Source organism: Echinops telfairi, unplaced genomic scaffold (assembly GCF_000313985.2).
Source record: "Echinops telfairi isolate 266 unplaced genomic scaffold, ASM31398v2 ScPeMD7_1;HRSCAF=3_0, whole genome shotgun sequence".
Classification (NCBI taxonomy): domain Eukaryota; kingdom Metazoa; phylum Chordata; class Mammalia; order Afrosoricida; family Tenrecidae; genus Echinops; species Echinops telfairi.
This window is the reverse complement of record NW_022103896.1, coordinates 44,468,819-44,474,786: the sequence shown is the minus strand read 5'-3', so window position 1 is coordinate 44,474,786 and position 5,968 is coordinate 44,468,819. Positions and strand designations below refer to the sequence as shown.

Sequence of the window (5,968 nt, the reverse complement as noted above, 5' to 3'; positions counted from 1 at the left end):
TTAATCCCTTCTGTGTGGCCCTTCTATGAGGGACTGTCCAAGTATCATACAGGTGAGTTTTGGGTTTCCTCTTTGTCCACACTCCTTCATGTCAATTCGATTGCTTGTTTTTTGAACTTTGGATAGCTCTTCTTGTAGATACCTCATGATCACACAGGCTGGTGTGCCAATTCCATGGGGGCTTTGTTGCTTCCCTGATGGCTGCTTATTTAACTTCCAGCCTTTAAGACTCCAGATGCTATATGTTTTAATAGCCTGGCACCATCCGCTTTCTTCACCACATTTGTTTATGCACCCATTTTGTTTTCATGGTTGGGGGTGAGTATCAAACAGTGGTTGGGGGGTGAATATCAAACAGTGCCAATTTATTAGAACAACCACTCTTGTATTGTGATAAGATTTGAGTAAAGGCCCAAAGTATATCTGCTTCCTTATTGTATTTACATATCAAGATATACATATACACATGGTCAAATACACCTGTCTTTATATATTTACATTTATACATATCTATTTTTATATGCATATATATATATAATATTTACTTTCTTCTTCCTTCCTCTTTCTTTTCTGCTTTCCTCCTGCCCCACCATCATGAATTTCCCATCATTCACCTCTCAGTAATTCCTCTCAGATATGTTTCGATTGATCAAACATGACCAGATACGCCACACCTTCCTCCCCATCCTCATTGTTGGGTCTTTGCTCCCCCTCCCCGCTCCCCCTTCTCTTCCATACCCTCCCCCATGAACCATTGGCCCATCACTGTCTGCTTGGGCTTGTTTATCCTGCCTGTCTTAAATAGACAGATACTCAAAAGAAAAATAATACAAAAAGGGAAAGGAAAAAAAAAGACCATATAAATAGTTCTGCATCTAGTTGTTATCCTGACCCAGAATAGATTAATATCTCTTTTTTAAATAGAGAGGACTTTTTTTGAGAGAGAGAGAAGGACTTTTTATCCATCAATCCAGTCCCTGTTTCTCTCAGGGCAGATTGCTTCTTGATTGGCACCCACATTTGAAATAATCTTGGCTTTTATCCAAGCATCATCTGCTATGTGTTTTATTCTTAACCCTCTTTTTCACTGTAGGAGTAGGATTCCATTCCTTTAGAGCAGGGGTGTCAAACTGGTGGCCCGTGGGCTGCATGTGGCCCCTGAGGTAATTTTTTGTGGCCCACGATGCTCTGAAATAAAATGAAAATAGAAAAAATTGTTATGAAGAAAATAGTGCTTAGGGGAGATCAAGGCAAATACAGTACATACAATTCCCTCATAACATTTTATTTCAGAGCATCATGGGCTGCATGAGGCCCACAGGCCCCCAGTTTGACATCCCTGCTTTAGAGGTAGGCCAATTAGAAAACAGTCATTGTGTTTGACATTAGAAACAGGCGACTTCTCTTCTCCTTAAATATTATGTTCATCTTTGAAAAACCCCTTTCTCTTCTTTTGAACTTAAAACAATACAACTCATTGTACAACTTATACAAACAAGCTTTAGGGCCTTCTGGTTGCCTTTGAGTACAAAAGCAAGGCTGGTCTCCCAGGCTGAACTAGCCTATTTCAGCACTGATAAAATTAGAGCTTTAAACAAGGCAGATGGTCCCCGTCGCCACTTCTATCAGCTTCTTCTCCTCTGCTCCGTCACCGCCCGTCTCTCCGGTAGCCATGGAAGAGGAAATCGCTGCGCTGGTCATCGACAATGGCTCCGGTATGTGCAAGGCCAGCTTTGCGGGCGACGACGCCCCCCTCGCCATCTTCCCGTCCATCGTCGGGCGCCCCAGGCACCAGGGCGTCATGGTGGGGATGGACCAGAAGGACAGCTACGTGGGCGACGAGGCCCAGAGCAAGCGAGGCATCCTGACACTGAAGTACATCGAGCACGGCATCGTCACCAACTGGGACGACATGGAGAAGATCTGGCACCACACCTTCTACAATGAGCTGCGCGTCGCCCCCGAGGAGCACCCCGTGCTGCTGACCGAGGCGCCCCTGAACCCCAAGGCCAACCGAGAGAAGATGGCCCAGATCATGTTTGAGACCTTCAACACCCCGGCCGTGTACGTGGTCATCCAGACCGTGCTGTCCCTGTGCCTCCGGTCGCACCACGGGCATCGTCATGGACTCCGGTGACGGTGTCACGCACACGGTGCCCATCTACTAGGGCTACGCCCTGCCCCACGCCACCCTGCGTCTGGACCTGGCGGGCCGCGAGCTGACCGACTGCATCATGAAGATCCTGACGGAGCGGGCTGCAGCGTCACCACACGGCTGAGCGGGAGATGTGCGCTACATCAAGGAGAAGCTCTGCTACGTCGCCCTGGACTTCGAGCAGGAGATGGCCACCGCCGCCTCCTCCTCGTCCCTGGAGAAGAGCTACTAGCTCCCCGAGGGCCAGGTCATCCCCATCGGCAGCGAGCGCTTCCACTGCCCCAAAGCGCTCTTCCAGCCCTCCTTCCTGGCATGGAGTCCTGTGGCTTCCACCAGACCACCTTCAACGCCATCGTGAAGCGTGACGTGGACATCCGGGAGGACCTGTACGCCAACACGGTGCTGTCCGGCGGGACCATAGTGTACCCTGGCATCGCAGACCGCATGCAGAAGGCGATCACAGCGCTGGCGCCCAGCAGCAGGAAGATCAAGATCATTGCACCCCCTGAACGCAAGTACTCCGTGTGGATCAGCGGCTCCATCCTGGCTTCGCTGTCCACCTTCCAGCAAATGTGGATCAGCAAGCAGGAGTACGACGAGTGGGGCCCCTCCATCGTCCACCACAAGTGCTTCTAGACAGACTGCCCGCAGGTGCTGCCACCTGTTGCATGAGCTCGACGACAGTGCAGGTCGGCCCCTTGTGCTGGCCTGGTGAAATTGGAAGAAGCCTTTGAAAGAATTGTCCTTGAAGCCCTCTCTGGCTGCAGCGCCGATCGTCGGACTTGTTGCTGATCTCGACCTTGTATTCATGTTAACTGTCCCCCTGGTCTGTGTTCAATGCCCTGTACATCCTTTGATTTCAACCCTAGCACCGGCAACCGGGGTGGAGGAGGCCTAGCCAGTGTGTGCAGGGTGCTCACGGGAAGAGCTGTGGGCTCCAGGATCGCCCGGAGGCCAGCAGGGGACCGGAAGCAGCCAGTCCTTGCTGTGTGCGGCCTGCAGGGCGGAAGACTCTGAGCCTTGGGACCAAGTGTCCTTTCTTTAGCTGATGCTGGCCGCTGGAGCCCCGGCCCAGACTGTTACTTGCCTTGAGTTGGAAGACGGTTTGCATTCAAACCTGTAAATTTACTCATTCTTTTAATTTATGTAAGGTGTTTTTTTTGTATGCAATTCTCACCTCTGAGATGACACAACACATTTTGGTTCTACTATTATGTGCGAACAATAGGCCCCAGCAACACGGGTGTTGTGTAAGGAGAAATAAAGTGCTGCAGTGAACAGCAAAAAAACCCAACCAGGCAGGTAAGAGTGATGGCTACACCTCTGAAGTATGTGACTGCAATACTGACTTCCTCTGGCTACTTGCTGAGAGAAATTTTTTTTTAAAGGAAAAATATATGTGTGTGTATGTATGTATGCATGTGTATATATATATATATATATATATATATATATATATATATATATATATATATATATGGTGAAGGAGATGTTCTATATCTTTATTATTTAGATCATTTTATTGAGGGTTCTTACAGCTCTTATAACAATGCACACATCCATTGTGTCAAGCACATTTGTACATATGTTGCCATTAACCTTTTCAAAATATTTTCTTTCTACTTGCACCCTTGGTATCATCTCCTCATTTTTCCCCTCCCTCACCCTCTTATCCTCATGAACCCTTGATAAATTATAAATTCTTATTTTCATATTTTATACCATCCACCGTCTCCCTTCTCCCATGTTTCTGTGTTCATCACCCTGGGTGGGGAGGATTATATGTCAATCATTGTGATCGATTCTCCCTTACTCTCCCTTAAAGCTATCTGTTATGGACTGAATTGTTGTTAGGTGCCATCAAGTCTGTTCCAACCTATACTGACTATGGCAGCTACATATTCTCCTGTCAAGTTGTGAAGGGGTGGAGACTAGCCTGTCAATCAGGTCACAGCTTGATGACCTCATTTGGAGGCACGAAGGAGATACAATAGCTCACTGGAGACCAGATACACTCTTTCTCTGCTTCCACTCCCTGCAAGATATTCCTGTTGACAAGCCACATGGAGCTGCATAGAAAGAGCCAAAGCCCTGGAGCTGGAGGATCCACATAAAGACCTCTGCCAGCACTGAGATGCTTCCACCACCCCTGGATCCATAAGAGTTTGCACCCACTAGCCTGTGATCTTCCTGCATTTGACATCATTGCATGGCTGCGTGAGTCTGAAGAAGAATTTATGGACTAGTATTGACAAATGGGGTAATATCGGACTTATGGACTTGATCCGGACCGGGCTGGGATGTTTTGTTAATGTACAATTGCTCTTTGATATAAAGTCATCTCTTAAACACATATGAATGTCTATGAATTTGTTTCTCTGGTCAACCCAGTCAACATAGTGACCCTATGCACAGAAGACTGAAACACTGCCAGTCCTGCGCCGTCCTCACAAGGATTCTTACGCTTGGGCCCATTGTTGCAGCCACCGTGTCCATCCATCTCTTTGGGGCCTTCCTCTTTTTTTCTCCATTTTACTTGGAGTTCTGACAGATATTATATCAATCCATAGTTCAGTTAGATCAAGCATAATTGTACAATTGCTGCCACCATCATTTTCCAAACATTTTCTTTCTTTGTGCACTCTTTGGTATTGGCTCCCCTTGATTGTATTTCTGCATCATAAGGTGGTGCAGTTTCATCGTTGTGCTTTACCTGTGTGAGATACTCCAGGCGTGCGCGCCAGAGTTCATTTATTCATTCTTCTACCAATGGGCATTGAGTTGTTTATGTCTTTGTGCTATTGTGAGTAGTGCTGTGATGAACACGAGTGTGCACAAATCTGTTTGTGCTATGTTCTTTACTTCGGTAGTGCTTATGCATTCATCAAACGTGTACTGTATATGTATACATTTATCTTACATATTTATTTCTGTACTTCAGATTCCAAGTAGTGCAGTTGCTGGGTCATATAGTATGTCTCTTCCAAATGGCTTGAGGACGTGTCATAACACTTTCCACAGGGGCTGTATGATTTTACAGCTCCTTCAGAGTGCTTGAGGATTCCAACACTCTGGACCCCTTCCAGCATTTGCTTTTTCTGCTTTTTTGAACTTTTCTATTAGTTCTGGGGAGAGGTGTTATTTCATCTCAAGTGGCTAGAGGTCGTGAACACTTCTCTATGCGTTTGTTGGCTCCCTGAGTATTTTGTTTGATAAACTGTTCATGCCCTCTGACCATTTTTAATTGGGTTATTCATATTTTTCGTGTTTAGATTAGATTTTTCTATAGAGATTAGTTCCTATTCATGACTGAGATTTTATATGCATGAATAGGATTGGAAATTTATTTTCTGCCATTAAAATGGGCTTTTTGTACCAAATAGTGTAATTGTTTTTTATCACTTTGATGCTATTCTGCAGTTTGAAGATGGACAGTCAGACTTTCCACCATCAGAAGATTTGAAAGCTCCGTGTTATCTCTCTGCTCAGGTAAGCAATTTTTTCCAGGGAGGCCTGACAAACTCTTCACCCCTTTGAATTCAGCAGAATGAAAGAAACTCCCTGAGATAGTTTATTGTGCCAGCCTGGCCGATAAACACAAGTGGGATTAACTGAAGGGCGGTGAGATAAATGGCATGGTGAGCCTCGCCTTTCTTGTCTCTCGCTCTTTGATCATCGGAACAGTGTGCAGCAGCCTCGCTTGTTCTGTGCCTCAATTTACAGGCTACGCTACCTGTGGGATGCCTAGCCTGTGAACTGTGTCACTGTAAGTTGAGGTCCCTTTAAGACATCTCTGGAGCTGGGGACTGGGGT

General features: G+C 46.3%; 1 pseudogene; it reads left to right on the top strand.

The window, feature by feature from the left end:
• Window positions 1–1,650: 1,650 nt before the first annotated feature.
• Window positions 1,651–2,813, top strand: LOC101654029 (annotated as a pseudogene).
• The last annotated feature ends 3,155 nt before the right edge of the window (window positions 2,814–5,968 follow it).